Source organism: Lissotriton vulgaris, chromosome 1_1, assembly GCF_964263255.1.
Source record: "Lissotriton vulgaris chromosome 1_1, aLisVul1.2, whole genome shotgun sequence".
NCBI classification, from domain to species: Eukaryota; Metazoa; Chordata; class Amphibia; order Caudata; family Salamandridae; genus Lissotriton; species Lissotriton vulgaris.
In genome coordinates this window covers 1,649,980,782-1,649,999,797 of record NC_141685.1, presented here as the reverse complement: position 1 = coordinate 1,649,999,797, position 19,016 = coordinate 1,649,980,782, and positions in this window count along the sequence as shown.

Sequence of the window (19,016 nt, the reverse complement as noted above, 5' to 3'; positions counted from 1 at the left end):
CATAGACATACAATGGACCAGAAAAATGAGAGTCCCTTTAGTGACTATGGTTATCATGGATGAGATTAAAATCATCAATGGTAGTGACATCAAATCAGGTCCCATAATACATGCTACTGGAGATTTGTCCCTCTCCATACATGATAAACATAAAGACACAATATTTTTTTTTTCAATCCCCTGAGTTTCCAGCCATTTTGGGCATTACTTGGCTAACACAACACAACCCTGACATTGATTAGAGAAGTCATTCTTTGTCATTTCATTCTGACTTCTGTAATTCACATTGTATCTATGACACAGAAAGTCATCTGGAAATGGCTGTTACCACCAAAGCTATAGTTCCTGAATTGCCTTCTTGCTATCAGGACTTAGCAGAAGTATTTAATAAACAAAGGTATAAATCCTTGCACCTCATAAACCATATCATTGCAGGATTGATTCATTAGCCGGAGCACAGATACCCTGCAGTAGGATTTAAGCATTAACAGAAAAAGAGAATGTATGCTTAAAAAACTATTTGGATGAAATGCTATACAGTGGGGTTATTCAACCTTCTCGATCCTCTACTTCTTGTCCCTTTTTTCTAAATTCCAAAGTAGACGGGAAGCTTAGATATTGCATAGACAACAGAACTCCCAATAGCATCACTATAAAAAATCGATATCCTTTACCCTTAATTCCATCTTAACTCCATCTTATGCCAAAATCTTCACTAAACTAGATTTACGAGGTACATATCATTTGGTAAGGGTCCAGGAAGGTGATCAATGGAAGGCTGCATTCCGCACCAACTTTGGGTTATATGAATTCCTAGTTATGCCTTTTAGTTTGTGCAATGCCCTTGCAGTCTTTTAATTCTTTATGAATGAAGTCCTGAGAGAAATGTTGCATATATATGCAATTGAGTACATAGATGACATTCTAATTTACTCCTCCTCAGTGGTAGAGGAGAAGGAACATGTCAAGGTGGTGCTTGAGAGACTTAGAGACAATCAACTGAATATAAAAATCGGATAAATGTGAATTTAACGCCTCTCAAGTCACCTTTTTGGGGTTTTGTAATATCTCCAGGCGGGGTGAGCATGGACCCTGAAAAGATATCAGCCATAACATGTCAATGAAGGAAGTTTTTTTAGGCTTTGCCAAGTTCTATAGGCGTTTCATTGACAATTTCCCAGCTCTGGCCTCACCTATCACTAAACTCTTAAAAAAGGGAGTTACATTTATTTGGACCCCTGCAGCTGAGGAAGCATTCACAAAATTGAAAGAGTTTTTCACCCATGCCCCTTATGGAAGTACCCAGGCCTATCCCAAATCTTCGTTGTTGAGGCTGATGCATCACAGATGGCTATTGGTGGGAAACTTTCCCAAAGAGAAAATCCTCAGGATGTTTACATCCTGTTACTTTTTATTCACATAAACTTAATTCCGCTCAACAACACTATTTCATGGGAGATAAAGAGCTTCTCGCAATAAAAAGAGCTTTCATAAAGTGGCATCAGTTTTTATTGGGAGCATTATGCACCATCACAGTTCTTACAGATCATAGGAATTTGCAATCTTAAAATCAGCTAGAGCCTTGTCTATGAGACAATTGTGCTGGACCCAATACTTCAGTGACTGATTTTGTAATATAAATTAAAGCAGGTAAGAAACATGGAAAAGCACAAGATTGAGGAGACATCAGGCGACCATTCCCCTATAATAGCCAGGTAACGTATTCCTAGGGGCTACATGTTCAGAAGAGAACTTCCTAAACCAGACACTACAGCTCAAAACTCCAAGGAAGCAGAGGAATTGGAACTGAAACATAAAGGTGTTAGAGTGCAAAATCTCCTCTACATTCAGGGGGTCTTAGTTATTTTCACATTGCCCTTACAACAACTGGCATTAGAATGGTGTCATGTGCATCTGCTCACAGGTCATCTAGGCTACAAAAGAACATTAGAGTTACTAAGATGGCTATTCTAGGGATGTATGACGTGACAACGCATACTGTTACCACGCATACCTTTACAAGTAAAGTAAAGTGAAGTAGTGTGGCTCACTGGTTAGAGGCGGCAGACCCGAGAGCAGAGGACGACCCGGGACCAGGGTTCGATTCCCGGCGCGGCAGGTTTCTGGACCAGGGTCAGCGGACTCGATAATTCTCTCGCCTCGGTGAACACTCTGATCAGCGATCACACTCGGCAACTCTGGGCATTAGCTTGCCTCATCTTCACTAACGGCCCCACCAGACTGCCGGGGATGCCTGGTCTCACCCTGGAGATACCCATTAAGGGACCATCCCTCAGGGAAGCCAGGAAGGGTTTCGCTGCGGTCGAAGCGCCTTGGGACCCTCCGGGTAAGTAGTGCTCTATATAAATGCCTATACATTTACATTTACATTTACAACGCGGTATTTACAACGAATACCGTTACAACGCATAGCGCTTAGAGGTACTGGATAGTGGTAAGTATAATTTTATATTCCAACTCCAGTCCCCGTGGACACTAGGGAAGGTGTTGGATATAAAATTATACTTATTCCCTATCCTAGAGCGCCCCCCAGCGCAATGCGTTGTAATGGTATGCGTGGTAATGCCTGCCTTCTAATGGTAGTGCGTTGTAAAAATTCCGTTGTAAACGTTGTATACCCTATTCTAGTTACCCCATATGGCACTAAACAATATACTCGGATATGCCATGTATGTGCTCAAAGCAAAAGTTCACGCCAGGCTCCTGCCTCCTTTGCCTATTCCCCCTGGACCATGGCATTACTTTTCCATGGATTTCATAGTACAAATACAAAAAAACCACACAAGGTTTTATAGCCATCTTAGTTGTGGTTGACATGTTAACTCAAATGTCCCACTTTATCTCCATGAAAGCACTTTCTACATCAAAAGAGTTGGCCAGAGTATTTGTACAACATATAGGGCATATGTATCAACCAGATTTTTAGTCGCAAACGCTGCGATTCCCAAAACACAGCGTTTGCGATAAAAAATTAGCTATTTCTTATGTATGAGGCACAATCGCATCGCAAAAGTAGAAATCGCAAATATAGCGATTTCTTACGTTGCGATAACCAGAGTTCTGCAAATTTCCTAGCCAATTTCTTAGTTTGCAATTTTCTTAGTTTGCGATAATCGCAAATGGGATTTCGCAAATTAAGAAATCGCTATGCAATGTATGAAAAAATCGCACATAGCGGATTCACGGAATTCGCAAATTAGAGATTCGCAACTAACACCAAGTATGAGCAGGTGGTAACCAGGTGCAAACTATTTAAGGAGTCCCACAATGCAACAGGTTTTTCCATAATAGATGGGCTGTATATGATAGCCAGGAGGCTGTGCCTCAGAGCTGCTGCACAGAGGAGGAGACGCCAGGAGGGGATATTCCGTGTGCGCATTACCCTGTTCCAGCGGACTGAGGAGGACATCCATACACACTACAGGCTGGATGAAGAGAGCATCCTTGATTTAATTGAGGAACTCAAACCTATTTTTGAACACCCGACACGCAGGTCACACACCATCCCCACCCACATCCAGGTCCTGTGCTCACTGCACCTCTTGGCATCAGGTAGCTTCCAGGGGGTGATAGGCTCAGTAGGAGGGGTGTCACAGAGTGCATTGTCGCATTCTTTCCACGAGTTCCTTGATGCCATGATTTAGAGGCAGCCCCACCGCATCCACTTCCCCTGCACCCCACAGGCACTAGACCAGACCAAGCAGGAGTTCTATCAAATAGCACAGTTCCCCCAAGTCATTGGATGCATAGATGGAACACATGTCTCCATATCCTCCCCCCCCCTCCCAGAATGAGTATGTGTTCAGGAATCGCAAGTCATACCATTCCCTGAATATACAAGTGGTGTGTGACGTCAAGCACATTATCACTGACATTGTAGCTAAATACCCAGGCAGCACCCACGACTCGTTCATCTTTCGCCACAGTGGGATCCACCGTCGACTCACTAATGGAGAGTTTGGAGAGGGCTACCTTCTAGGTAATTCCATAGGAAACAGTGACACAATAGTAAAGCACAGCAGTGGCAGGACAGTGTGTAACCTATTTCCTCTTGCCTCACAGGTGTCAGTGAGTATGCAGTCCGGGACTTCATACTTCATACTGACCCCATACCTAAATCATGCAAATGCAAGGGAGCGAATGGGATTTCGCAAATTAAGAAATCGCTATGCAATGTATGAAAAAATCACACATAGCGGATTCACGAAATTCGCGATTTCCTATGTATGAGGCACAATCGCATCGCAAAAGTAGAAATCGCAAATATAGCGATTTCTTACGTTGCGATAACCAGAATTCTGCAAATTTCCTAGCGATTTCTTAGTTTGCAATTTTCTTAGTTTGCGATAATCGCAAATGGGATTTCGCAAATTAAGAAATCGCTATGCAATGTATGAAAAAATCGCACATAGCGGATTCACGAAATTCGCAAATTAGAGATTCGCAACTAACACCAAGTATGAGCAGGTGGTAACCAGGTGCAAACTATTTAAGGAGTCCCACAATGCAACAGGTTTTTCCATAATGGATGGGCTGTATGTGATAGCCAGGAGGCTGTGCCTCAGAGCTGCTGCACAGAGGAGGAGACGCCAGGAGGGGATATTCCGTGTGCGCATTACCCTGTTCCAGCGGACTGAGGAGGACATCCATACACACTACAGGCTGGATGAAGAGAGCATCCTTGATTTAATTGAGAAACTCAAACCTATTCTTGAACACCCGACACGCAGGTCACACACCATCCCCACCCACATCCAGGTCCTGTGCTCACTGCACCCCTTGGCATCAGGTAGCTTCCAGGGGGTGATAGGCTCAGTAGGAGGGGTGTCACAGAGTGCATTGTCGCATTCTTTCCACGAGTTCCTTGATGCCATGGTTCAGAGGCAGCCCCACCGCATCCACTTCCCCTGCACCCCACAGGCACTAGATCAGACCAAGTGGGAGTTCTATCAAATAGCACAGTTCCCCCAAGTCATTGGATGCATAGATGGAACACATGTCTCCATATCCCCCCCCCCCCTCCCAGAATGAGTATGTGTTCAGGAATCGCAAGTCATACCATTCCCTGAATATACAAGTGGTGTGTGACGTCAAGCACATTATCACTGACATTGTAGCTAAATACCCAGGCAGCACCCACGACTCGTTCATCTTTCGCCACAGTGGGATCCACAGTCGACTCACTAATGGAGAGTTTGGAGAGGGCTACCTTCTAGGTAATTGCATAGGAAACAGTGACACAATAGTAAAGCACAGCAGTGGCAGGACAGTGTGTAACCTATTTCCTCTTGCCTCACAGGTGACAGTGAGTATGCAGTCCGGGACTTCATACTTCATACTGACCCCATACCTAAATCATGCAAATGCAAGGGAGCGGATGTACAACTGTGCCCACATTGCCACCAGCAGTACCATTGAGCGGACCTTTCACATACTCAAGAGCCGTTTTAGATGCCTGCATAAGAGTGGGGGAGCACTGCAATACAGCCCTGAGCCCTGCTGCAAGATGGTGTTGTTGTAAATCAACAGCAATTAGGTTAAGCATTAGTAGAAGACATGCTGTGTTTGACCATTATCGTAACAAATGTACCGACTCCATTTGTATTTGCAACAACCATTTTGTATGCCACACATTACCACGTGCTTGTCATATGATTTGTCCTACCTCCTTGTTAACTGCGCCTGAAGTCTGCCCAGCAACAGGCTATATTTAGCATTCCCCGCTTCCAGCATGTCTAGACATGCGCAGTAGGGTCTATGACCGTTACTAATTAGTTCCAGATAGGAATGTGTTCACTAGTTTTTGAAGACTGTTAACGCCGCCCATCTATCGATTGTGCCTTCCAATATATCCTTGTATGGTCATGAAACTGCTCTTGTCTTCTGTACCGCCTTTTTTTTTAGCCCCCTCATTGTGTATAAAAGGGGCCATGTGCTTTAGTTCGGTGTGCTACTCGATACAATACTGAAGGGTGTTGTGTGGACTGTAGTACCACCTTCAAACTTTGTTTTTTGTATTTTCCAGTTTCATTGCCAACTTCTTCCTAAGGTCTGAGGACTCCGTGCATAGAAGGGCGAACCCCTTGCACTAAGTAGGCCTAGCTGAGGTTTGCTTACAACAGTGGTTGCGTGTGTCATGCTGCATAACATCGCCACCCGGAAAGGCACCCCAGTTGAGCTCAGTGATTCAGACAAATCAGATGAGCAGGGGCCAGCTCCAGGATGCAGGCCAGCCGGTGTGATTGGAGCGGCACCTGGATGACAGCGGCTGGATTACATAACACAGAACTATTTCTAGGTGAGAAATGATGACTCAATGCTAAGTGTTCAGGATAAACTGTGTTTGATATCCTTTAAGTCAGGATTCATAATATCACACAGCCTGTGTGGCATACAATGTGGATAGTATTACCATGCACATGTTTGATTCACAGTGCAAACACAATACAGTGTCACTGTTCTCTGCCATTAGTATGTCCTGGCACCTCAACTGCGGCGCTGAAGTCCCATTGCTCTGCCCCCGGAGTGCACATCCCCTCATCAGTGGCATTTGCCATGATGCTCACTGCGTGACTGCCCTGTTGGGGGATGGAGTGAGGCTGCTACAGCTTGATTGTGCGTCCTCCTCTAGGGAACTGAGGACTCCTGTCCCACCAGTAGCAACTGTCTGCAGCTGATCCACAGCACATGTGACCTGTAGTAATCCCCTGGCCATGTCCTGACTGCTGTGTAAAACCTCCCGCTGCATGCTAATGCTGCACCAGGACTGGATAGAGGTGGCTGAGACCAGTTGGTTAAAAGCTCTTGTGAAGAGTTGAAGGGGTGTGTGGAGGCGCTGAGTTTCACGGCGCCTAGCAGCACGGTCTGCCCGTATCTCCGCACAGAGTGCCTCCAGGCCACCCATAATGCCCCTGAAGCCCACGCTAAGCTGTCTTTGAATTTGTCGTATTCATCTACCCCGCAGGAGCTGTGCCTGAAGCATGTTTCCCTCGAGGCCGCAGATGTACCTGGGGATGGACGGGCCCTGCGCCTGGATGGAATGGCAGGTGTGGGACTTTGAATTGCTCATGGTCTGGATTGTGGCACACACTGTCCCTGGACTTCATTGGTTGAGATGACTGGGCTGCCCCCCTTCCCCTTCTCCACTTGCCCTGGTACTGCTGCGCTGTGGGACTCTTCCTCCCGTCCAGGCCTCTGGCCCTGTGTTTCTTGTGATACTGTGGACGTAAATGCACACATTAATTTGATGTCCAGCCTTGCATTGGTAATGCAATAAATTGCACTATTTGGTTTATTACATGGGTCCTGACTGTCTGTATGATGCCTTCACTCATACACACATACTGCTTGAGCCTAGCTGGGATTCACTGTTACACTGTTTGTTTGATGTGACTACATCTCCCATAATGCATTGCTGTGGTTGTGTGTGTGCCTGCACTGGATTGGCAACTGTGATGTGTGCCTGTGTCTCTCATGGGGGTGGGGTAGGTTGGTATCAGGGGTGTGATGGCATACTTCTTACCTTGTCTTGGTCCTGGTAGGTCGGAGCTGTCGAGGTCAGCCACGCCGCTCACACTCTCCGGTAGTAGAGTACCCTCCACCAATTCCTCCATTGGCGTGGAAGCGGGGGCAGTGAATGTCCCTCCACTAGTCTCTTTGGCCTCCTGCAGCCTGGCTGCAACCCTTTCCTTCGAACGCTGGCACATATCGTACCAGCGTTTCGGCAATGCCTCGACGCTGCGGTGGGTGACGCGTATGGAATTGACCTTTTCTTGGATCTCCGCCCATATTCTCCTTTTCCGGGTCTCTGGCACTCTGAGGGATTTTTTTCCAAATAAAAGCTCATGGCTCTGCACCATCTCCTGGATGAGCACCTCCTGCTCCCTTTCTGAAAACATCTGTTTTCTCTTTCTTTGGCTTTCACCCTGCTGCTGCTCCTGTGTAGCCATTTCTCCACTCTCTGGTGCACTGCACTGGTGCCTCAGCCCTCCTTCCAGCCTCTCACTCTGATTCTGGAACTCAGGTGCAGCATGCGTAGTCACACTTCCTGATTGTTAGGTCATCAAGCTGCACCTGGGATTTAAGATTCCCTATTTTGCGATTCCTTAATTGCGAGTTCGAAAAATCTGCGAATTTTCACTTAAGGAATAGCAAGGCGGGTAATCGCAAAAAAATCTTCGATTTTTCTGTTTACATACCGATTTGCGATTCTCAAAATGCGATTCGCTATGAATCGCAAACTGGGAATCGCAAATTTGGTTTTTCATACATATGGCCCATAGTGTAGTTACATGGACTTCCTTCTGTGATGGCGTCAGATCGGGACCCTCAGTTTATTTCTAAATTTTGGAAAGGGCTAGACACTCTGTTAGAAATAGACACTCATTTTTCAGCTGGCCATCATCCTCAAACTGACGGTCAGACTGAGAAAATAAATCAATGCCTTGAGCAATTTTTAAGGTGTCAGTTACTGCACTCCTCACTAGATTGGGACACGTTTTTATGGACTGCTGAATTTGCTTTCAACAATGGTCTGCATTCCTCAATTAGTCTTTCACCTTTCTATTTCAATTATCGATGCCATCTTTGTTTCTTGCTTTCACCTCCTCCTGTTTCTACCCCTACCCCTACTCCTGCTGCTTTAGAGTTTGTTGACCACATACATGATATACAGAATTCCGCACTGATGAATCTAGTGAAAGCCAAAGCAATGTATAAGGAAATGTGGATCTCCATTGTCGTTCCAGCACTGATTATGTGATTGGGCCATGGTTTGGTTGTCCACTTGTAACATCGCTGTAAAGGGAACCCATACATTTAAGCCTCGTTTCATTGGCCCATATAAGAATATTAGGATTGTGAATCCAGTGGCCATAAAATTAGTGCTCCCATCTAACTTGAAGGTACCTCCAGTCTTTCATATGTTTTTACTGAAGCCTGTAGTGGTGGGGACACGGTTGTCTGTCCGGCCTGCCCCGTTGGTAGTGAATGATGAGCCTGAATATAAAGCGGTTGTCATTATGGACTCCACCAGTGGAAGGCTTAGATTGCAATACTTATTCCATTGGAAAGGCTATGGTATTGAGGATTGTACCTGGGAACCTGCTGGCTATGTACATGCCTCTTGCCTGTTGCGTCTATTTACTAGATGCTAACCTTGGAAGCCCAAACCAGTTGGGGGGTTCTTGGGGGCGTGTATTGTCAGCACTGCTCCACCTTTAGCCTGTGCTGAGGTGGAGGCTGAGTGATGTGGGAATAAAGAAGCTCTGTGAATGCGTTCGAGTGCTTTGCATTCTAGTGTTCACGTGTGGCTCTTCTGCCTCCGATTTATTTACCTTGTTACTTCCGGATTGTCACGTCAAGCTGCTGTCTGCATTCCTCATCAGGCTGCAGTTTGAGGCTCTCTCTTTGGCTCCTGGTTACGTCCTCCTCATCGGTGCTTCAGTACCCATCATTTAAAGTATCCACAGTCCCTGTAATGCTGTAAAAGTGCTCTGGAGTTAGTTATCTGATTTTTGTCCCCACTGCTTTAGAGATCCGGTTTTCTGACTGTATGTTCTTAGGAAACTGTCATATAAAAACAGCGCATTAGTGTTTCCTGAAGTTAAGGCAACGTATCAAACAGCCTTCATATTTTTGCAAATTTCTAGTTTTAAATCAAGGAAATCTTTCCTGTTGTTTATGCTTATTTTTCGATTTTCTTATGGATTCATGACATTTGAGCTATACTTAACTCACTGCTACATTCTAATTGCAGGTGGATGTTATACTGTTCTATTCATTTCTATTTCTCTGTTTGCTCTACCATGCTGTGATTACAAGATATGTTTCTATTCTCTCTTTTAGATTGCACACTCTTCTTGTACTGTGATTGAGTTATAAATGAAAGAGGGGAGTTAAGCAGGTAGCAAGGCAGTTATAAAGAATAGACTTTTAGAGGTCATTTTTATTACTACTATAAATTAGCACATGCACTAGCAAACATTTTCTGTTCTTTACACACAGGGAATACATATGGCTGCATTGAACATTACCGTCTTCACTGGGCACATTGTGAGACAGTTTTTATTTCTCTTCCCTTGTTTTCCCTCTTTTTCCATTACACCAGTTTTGCTTTGACGATGTTGGGCATACTTGGTGGGTGGAGGAAGTCGGGACCTTTTCTTCTGAACTTGCATTTCATCCCTGCGGAAACTACAGGTGAGAATTAACAATTTCATATGATTCTTTGCCTAATATCATGTATACTTCTCGTGCATATTAAAGAAACAGCCCAAAACAGCAGTGCCCAAACAGTAAGGGCACAGGCATAAAACAAAATTGACATAGTATACCCGCATTCAAAAGGTAACCCAAACAATAGTGCCACCATCAATCGAGGAACGCACTTACACCAGTTCACTTACAACAGTCAAGTTACTTAAGTCAATGCTCAATCAGCTGATAAATAGCAAGACAAAACAAATCATGGTAAGGGTGCCTGCTAGTAAGCACCCATGCGCATGTATGGTACATTTCTGCCTAGTTGTGCCCCAGTGAGCAAGTATTGAACAGAGTGGCAGGTATGTGTAACACACATACAACCAGCCTCACTTCATGGTAGAGATCACCAGCCCTAATTTGGTGTAAATATCACTATCTAAGTGCAACAATTCTGCTTTAGACACTGGTCACAAATAAAATAGAAGAAAACTGAAGAGAGAAAAGAAGAAAAACAGAAGCAATTTGTCTTATCTCATTGGTTCCCCGGGACAACGGGAGAAGGGAAGGAAATGACTCGGCCACATATTCAAGGATATGCAGAATTGGATCCAGCACAATGTTGTGTCGAGACGAAGGCCCCAACCCTGTGTGAACATAAAAACAGAAAAGGAACATCTAGTTAGATTCCAATGATCATGAAGTGGAGCAAAGAGAAGATTCAAATTAAACATAAGACATAATCATTGAAACACCTGGAGAGCGTGCACATTTTTAATTTATTGGCCCTTCAATGACTAAACTTTTAATTTAAACTATTTTGGGGGGTGGACCACTCCTTATGCCATAAGACAATTGTATTATTTAGCAATTTGTAAAATCAATATATTTTTAATAACATCACAAAATGGCCGACACGTGTACAAGCCCTCAGCCGTCTTTTATGTTGTCACTTTCACTATTATTTGATATTTGATATTTATTGGCATTTGTAAAGCGCTACTTTCGCTCCGGAGGGAGCATCTTGGCGCTGACCACACAGAAGGTCGACTATTATTAATTTGCTTGTCACTGTGAATATGGACTCGTGCTCAAAGCATGCAAGACTTCGAAACGCATTGGGTCTTTTTGGTCTGTGATCGTACTGAATACACTGATGAAACCACTTTACATTACAAGAAACCTTTTATGAATGTATAGCAGGCAAACAAAAAATCTGTCTGCAAGATGGAGAATGAGTGCTGGCGACAGAGGATAGCCCCATTGAAATTTTTTTTTTTACTCTTTCCTTTGTTTCAGGGAATTTGGTGGGTATATGATATTGGGGAAGTACACAATTGCCCGTGAAGGTACGATCTGCATGCCCTCCATGGATCTTTCCTCTGCTTTCAACTGTGTTAATCGGGAGAAGCTGTGGCAATCATGAGGGCCATGGGGGTAGAGGACAATTTGGTCAATTTCCTGAAGGATTTACATGAGGCAACCAAGGCTAATATTAGATATGCCCAGGACCTCTGTGTTTCAAGGGATTTTAAAATTGAGAGGGGGGTTCGGCAGGGATGTATTATGGCCCCTTTTTTATTCAACTAATATATTAATGAACTGGATGAAGCTTTTGTAAACACTGGGGCCAATTTCCCATATGTGGGAGAAGAGGGCTACCCATCCTGCTCTATGCGGACGATGCCGTCCTCATAGCCAGAACTGCAAAGGAACTCCAGTCTCTGCTTGATACCATCCTGAGCTTTATGAATGCACGTCATTTGGCAATTAACAACTGCAAATCGTATATTCTGCAGGTACCCTTTTAAAGTGGGCAAGGAGAAAATGCCAACAACATCAATTTTTTCCTATTTGGAGTTTTAGTGAATGATCGCTTGAACTGGGGGCCCCACATACAGAAAAATTACAAGGGTGAATGCTGCTATTTTTAACTTTGCTGCCAAAATGGGTAAGCGCCCAATGGCGGCGATGTTGAAAATATATCAGGCTAAAAGTATCGCTACCGCCAGCTATGGGAGTGAAATCTGGGGGTATAAAGCTACAGACACACTGCAGGTGGTGGAGAACAATTTTTTTAAATGTCTCTATGGGGTGCCTAGCGGTACACCAAATTTGGTGGTTCATGAAGAAATGGGGTTGTCGTATTATTGTGATACACTGGCTTTGCGTCCATTGGTGTTGTGGCTCACATGTTGGTTAAACAATGACTTAGCTCTTAACCACCAGATTTCAAGGGGATTTTTAAGTCTTGATCACATGCTACGCATACCATGGCTGAAATATATTAAGGGTGTTTTGAAGAGCTAGGGTGCCCGATCTCTTTTCAAAGCCTGATTCCATTGCTCCGAAAGACGTGGAGTTTGTAAAGAAAACTTTTATCAGCTTGGAAAAGTTTGAAAGAGATGAGTCAGAAATTGGAAAATCGAGCGTCCATAAATTTGTGATGCTTAAAACAACCCCTTTTACAGAGCCATATCTTCTGGGGCCACTGTCGACCTACGAGCGTTTTTTATTGTCCAGGTTCCGATTGATTTTCTTCCATTTATTACTTGCTGTTCCAAAAGGGAGCTGTAGAGGTCAGGTGTTAGCATCCTGTGGCTGCGACGGCCTGTCTCCACAGGATTTGCTACACTTTATGTCTTTTGGTACATTTTATGAGGAACTTTAGCCACCTTAGTGTAGACACATTTTATGAAGTACCTCGCAGACATTTTTTAATACCGCTTTTAAAAAGGTTACATTTTCACCAGGTTCGTCCAGCCCTTTTTTACCTGCAGCTGTTGAAACCAGACAGTATACCTTTTATAGTAGGTTTCCTGAAATCTATACTGAAACTTAGGACTTGTGTGGACAGCTCGTTCCCCCTTGACGATGGTAGGCACCCCCCCCTTATCACTATATGTAGTTGATTTTTTTGCCATTGGGCATTCTGTTCTCTCTTCTTTTATTATTACTGTATTGTGTGTATATATTTTATTGGAATTGTATGTTTTATCTGTAATGTGGAAATGTGTAACTTTTATGTTTTTATCTTAAAACCGAATAAAGTTGTTTTTTGATTTGATTTGATTTGGGTATACACTTTGGAACTGTGAAGTATTGTTTGTATTCCATCTGGTCGAAAGAATAAAATACCCTGTCTTCTTGATAGAGTACCTGTCCTCCACATTTAGAGTTTTCCGCTGGCCCATCAGACATGTCTAGTCATTGGAGTAACTGCCATCATGGTGAGAGTTTGATTTTGAAAAAACAAAAAACTAAAACAAAAACTAAATCTAATGACCGTCACACATGTCTCCTATTGTGCGGGCATTATTTAAAAATGTTCATTGTCCCTTATCTCCAAGGTTTACTTTAACAGTGAAAACTGGCAATTCAGCCGCCCATTCTAAAGTGTTTAGTCAGTCAAATCGCCAAAACTCCGACTGCACTTACTCTGTTGGGCAATCAGAGCACTATCTTGGCAATGGAGCTGGACTCGACTCCATCTTCAAGATACTGAATGTCCACCTGTCTGTAAATCAAGCTGGTAAATTGGGGGGTTGGTGAGAGAGTACCATCTCTGTCAAACTCTAAAACAGGCCCTTTGTTTTCTTGCAGGGATGACCATTCTGGGTTCCTCTTGAGCTCCTGTATCTAAGTAGATGCTACTGTTATCCCAAGCACCCTTGAACTGTAAATATGAACTTGATGTGGCTGGGAAAATGTCAGCGGTCAACCGTTCATTTTTGTGAATTTAAGCTGGAGCTGCCCTGCACCTCTTTGCCTGTTTCCTCAAGTAGGACCTAGGGCGCCTCTTGTTGCTGATTTGTAGCTAGCGTGCAAAGCCTGTATGTTACTGAGGATGATAAAATGACCTATTGAAGCCACGTTTCGTCTACTATATTGCTGCTTTTCTTACCTAGTGTGGGAGCTTCAAGTCAGCCTGCACCAAGGAGCCCACCTGTGTCTACACAGAGTTTAAACGAGACCTATAAAACTGCTGTTCTCCTCAGCACAATTTGGAGGTGGGTTGCTGTACTTTTGACCTCGGTGACAACTGATGTCCACTCACATCCTCTGAGCTTTTGCATCAGTGATGGAGACCGTCTCCCTAAAAGAAGTGTGTTAAAAATGGTGTTGACTCAGCCTGGTGAGCACACTCTTCTTTGCGCCAACTAATATTAATTTTATTAACTTTATTATATCCATTTTCTGATAAACTATTCTGGTAGTCGAATACTAGCTTGGCTAGCCAGCTTCAGGGGCCTTTGTGGTCACCCTGTACCCTGTGAGCTCTAGGGCTGTTGGTCCTCAACATATTTGACATAAGATTCTGTCTGCATGTTTTTTTCCACTTCGATATTCTGTTACCCAACTGGATGGCACTGCTTAAAGTCCAGTATGAATTTCACTAAAGCATAAACATGGCCCCAACAAAGTTTGTAGATGCTCTTTTCAGTGACATACCAAGCACTGGACGTCCTGTAAACAAATCAGCCTTCCAAACTAATAAACTTGGTTTGTAAACAGTGTGCTCCTTACTAAATGCCAACAGTGAAGAGAGTACATTCTGGAGGTTTAAATATTACGGTGGTTACTGACATTGACTTTTATGGATACAAATAATTAAGCAATATATTTTTGCTACATCTCAATACATTTTGTATATTTATTTAATTGCAATCCACCATTAAAAGCTTTTCACACTATTAGACATCATTGCAATTTTCAAAAAGAAAGGCTCTTACAATCATTCTGATTTTCATTTAACTTTCAGAAAGGCTGTACTTTGTGAACCTTCTCATTTTGTGAGAACTTATGGTAATGACCTATTTTAAACACATTAACCTTTCAGAACGTATTCCTGGAAATAGCAAAATACTATAATTTGACACTTTTCTCCCTAAACAATATTTTACATTTCAAAGTGGTATACAAAAAAAAGACCTGCCTAATGTTAAATTGAGGAAACTCGTGACTTTTAGCTAACAACAGTCTCCCCTACATTTTGAATAGAGAAAGAATTATAGGTAGGTAACAGTAAATAACAAAGATGCTTTTCACTGAGTGATTCTGAGTGACATAAAATGAACGAGTGAGAAGCTTGCGTTGTATATGATGTCCCTCAGAAACTGGATTTAAAAACATCCATGTTATTCACTTTATACTCCTCTAGAATTTTATATGATGTATGGCATCCAAAATTATCTGTCTCTGCTTTCAACTGTTAAGTAGAAACAGAAAAGTAATGGCCTCTTTCAAATTGAAAGAAAATTTCCCTCCAGTAACTCACGCCTTCCACCCTCTGTGCCTCCGAAAGCTGTGCTCACTGCTCACTAGTGTAACTAGTTGTTATGTTGTGCTTTCTTTTATTACTTGCATATTGCTTTAAGGCTCGTGTTAGAGCGTGCCACCATGTAGAATGTCAATTACTGTTCTTGCATTCTTGTTCCATGAAGGTTCAGTTGAAGCTTTCCTCTGCTGCTGTTAGTTGTGTTTCCTGGCTCCACCTGTTTTATCTTTTATCTCAAATAAACCTTATGAGATACAACAGCCTCCTTCTCTACTTTACAATTGGCGACGATCGGGATCGACACCCTGCAACCTAAAACCTCGGATTATTTTTTTTTTTCTCTTTTTTATCGTCTACAAGGAAAAAAGAGAATCGCTTTACAAAGAATTTATTTTTACCTCTACTATCACCTGAGCCATCTACATTTCAACGGATTCAAAAGCTGGTTCGTATATTTTCTTTACTGTAAGGAGACTTACTGACTTGCAGGCTCCAGTTGGTCGCGCATGCCGGCATCTTTTAATCGGGAGCCGAGTTCCAAGCACGATCTGACGACGCGCGACCACGGAATGCCTTACCTCAATCACGCGCGCCTGGGTTAATCGCGTGATGACATAATCGCGCTAGGTCACGTTGCGTGACCCTGCGTAGCGGCCATTTTGGTTTGGTCGAGGAAATCTCGGAAGATTCAATTACCGAGGCTCAGTCACCGAGGCAGTTTAAAAAAAAAAAAAAAACGAACTTTATTGAACCAGCGCTAATCCATCATTGGCTCACACCATTGAATAACATTTCTGTCTACCAAGGAGGATAAAGATAAACAGGTGAGACTGTCGGGGCACTTGTTAATTGTTAATCAACCAAGTGTTGTGTTTTAAACGGGATTACTGCACAAAATCCTTGCATTGCTTATATACATATATGAATTCTGGGGATCAACTCCAAAGTGAAGATATTTCTGAAACAGTAATGGCTCAACAAAGCTTTGTCATTAGCCCCCCACAACCATTTTGGGCTACTGGATCACAACCAGACATGAAGTGGGTGGAGTGGAAAGAGTATTTTAATAATTACATCTGTGCTATTGATGAAAATGCTAAAATGAAACCGGAGCAAAAGAAAAGAATACTTCTACATTCACTGGGTCCTAAAGGATTAAAAACATATTCACGTATGCAAAAATTAGCTGACGCTGATTCAAGTGAATTTCATAATGCCATTGCTGATATGGATAGATATTTTGCACCTAAAGTGTGTATAGGTGTTGTGAGACACAAATTCTTCCAAAGAAAACAAAAAAAGGATGAATTAGTAGACGAATGGGTTGATGACCTAAAAAAACTGGCTATTGATTGCAAATTTGGAGACTTACACGACGAACTTATTCGAGATCAGCTTGTGATGCACAATGATAATTCTCCTATTCAAGATCGCCTTTGGGTTAATGGCGATGCACCTCTCGACGATGTACTCGCAATAATGAGGAAATCAGAAATGTCGGGAAGATGTGCTACTGTAATTAAAGATACTGTTAAAGATTCTGACAAGGCGTCATCGGCTGTCTTCAAAATCCAAGGAACACCAAAATATCAGAACAAACAATCTTATAACAAAGGTTTTAGTCAACCTTACAAGAACCAAGGAATGGATAACAAGTTGGAAGATAAAAAGTGTTACCGCTGTGGTAGCAAAGAGCATATGGCTTACTACAAGTCATGCCCTGCTTTACGAAAAAAGTGTGGTATTTGTGGTCTCATTGGCCATTTTAGCAAAATGTGCCGTAGGCGTACTAATATCAAATGTATTTGGAATGAGGATGAGTGTGTTGATGGAAGTAGTGATGATGAAGGTGGTTGTGTAAAGAATATAAGAGGGAATTACATGTTGAACATTACTGAGGAAGGCAATTATATGTTAAACCTTACTGATGAAGCAATGGTGGGCAAACCTATCTGTGAAGTCTCTTTTGGCGGTGTTAAAGTTAAGGTATATGCAGACTCGGGGTCTCCATATACGATTGTCAACGAGGAGATATGGAAAAAGAATTTTACACAGAAAATAGGGGATAAATTAAATGCCTCAGATGTTAGTCCGGTAAGTTATACTGGTGGTAAAATTGATCTTTTAGGTTTCAGATGGCTTACCTTCATATTTAAAGGCAGAATGGCCAGAGGCAAATTATACATTGCAAAAAAAGGACCTTCTGTTCTGGGGTGGTATGACCAGAAAAGTCTCCATATCATCTTAGATCCGAATAGCAAAGAGAAGGTGCTTGTCGTAGATGAGGGCAGCAAATTGGAAGATATTTTAAAAAATAAATTCACCAACGTAGTAAGCGGACAGCTAGGCAAGCTTAGGGGCTTTGAGCATAGAATTATGCTCAAACGCAATGCACAACCTAAAGTGCATAAGGTTAGGCCTATTCCCCTTTTGATAAGAGATGAAGTCAAGAAGGAAATTCAGGGTCTGTTAGCCAAAGGTGTCATCGAGGAGGTAGACTCTTCGGAGTGGATTAGTCCAATAGTCGTAGCGAGAAAACCCAACGGAAAAATCCGTTTATGTATTGATTTACGCCATCTTAATCAAAATATTGTGATTGAACGTTTTCCCTTGCCCAAAATTAATGAAATGGTTTCTTCCTTAAGGGGAGCGACTTGGTTTTCCACAGTGGACCTTTCCGCTGCATACCACCAGGTAGTTTTGGATCCTGAGTCTAGGCATCTAACAGCCTTCATCACACCATTTGGCTGTTTCCAATTTATAAGGATGCCATTCGGCCTTGCATCAGCCGCGGCTGTTTTTCAACGCCTAATGCACAGATTGTTTGGTGACATGGATGGTATTAGTTTCTTTCAGGATGATGTTCTAATTGCTGGCAACGATAAAGAGGATCATGACACCAAGTTGTGGAAAGTTTTTACCACACTTAGTTCTGCTGGGTTGACTGTTGAACTGTCTAAGTGCAAATTTGGAGAAAGAAATGTCTCATATCTGGGTCATATAATTAGTGAGGAGGGCGTCAGACCAAAAACTTCACTAATAGAATGTATTGTCAACTCACCTGCACCTGATTCTAAAGAAGGAATCAAATCTTTTTTGGGTATGGCTGAGTATTGTGCTAAGTTCATCAAAGACTTTGCTTCAAAGGTATACAACATCAGATCCCTATTGAAGAAAAATGTAAAATTTGAATGGTCTAAAGAGTGTGAGAAAGAGTTTGTTGAAATCAAGCGGGATTTGCAAAAGGTGAGCGCCTTGTCTAGCTTTGACCCTAATCTAGATTGTTATCTGACAACGGACGCAAGTGACAAGGGTTTAGGCGCAGTCTTATCACAAGTTGATGAGAAGGGTAAAGACAGAATAATTTTGTTTGCATCCAGAGCCCTGTCACCTGCTGAAAGCAGATACCCGATTATAGAAAGGGAAGCCTTGGCTTGCGCTTGGGCTTTAGAACATTTTCGTGCATTTGTTTGGGGGAAAATGGTTCACATTAGGACTGATCACAAACCGTTGGTCC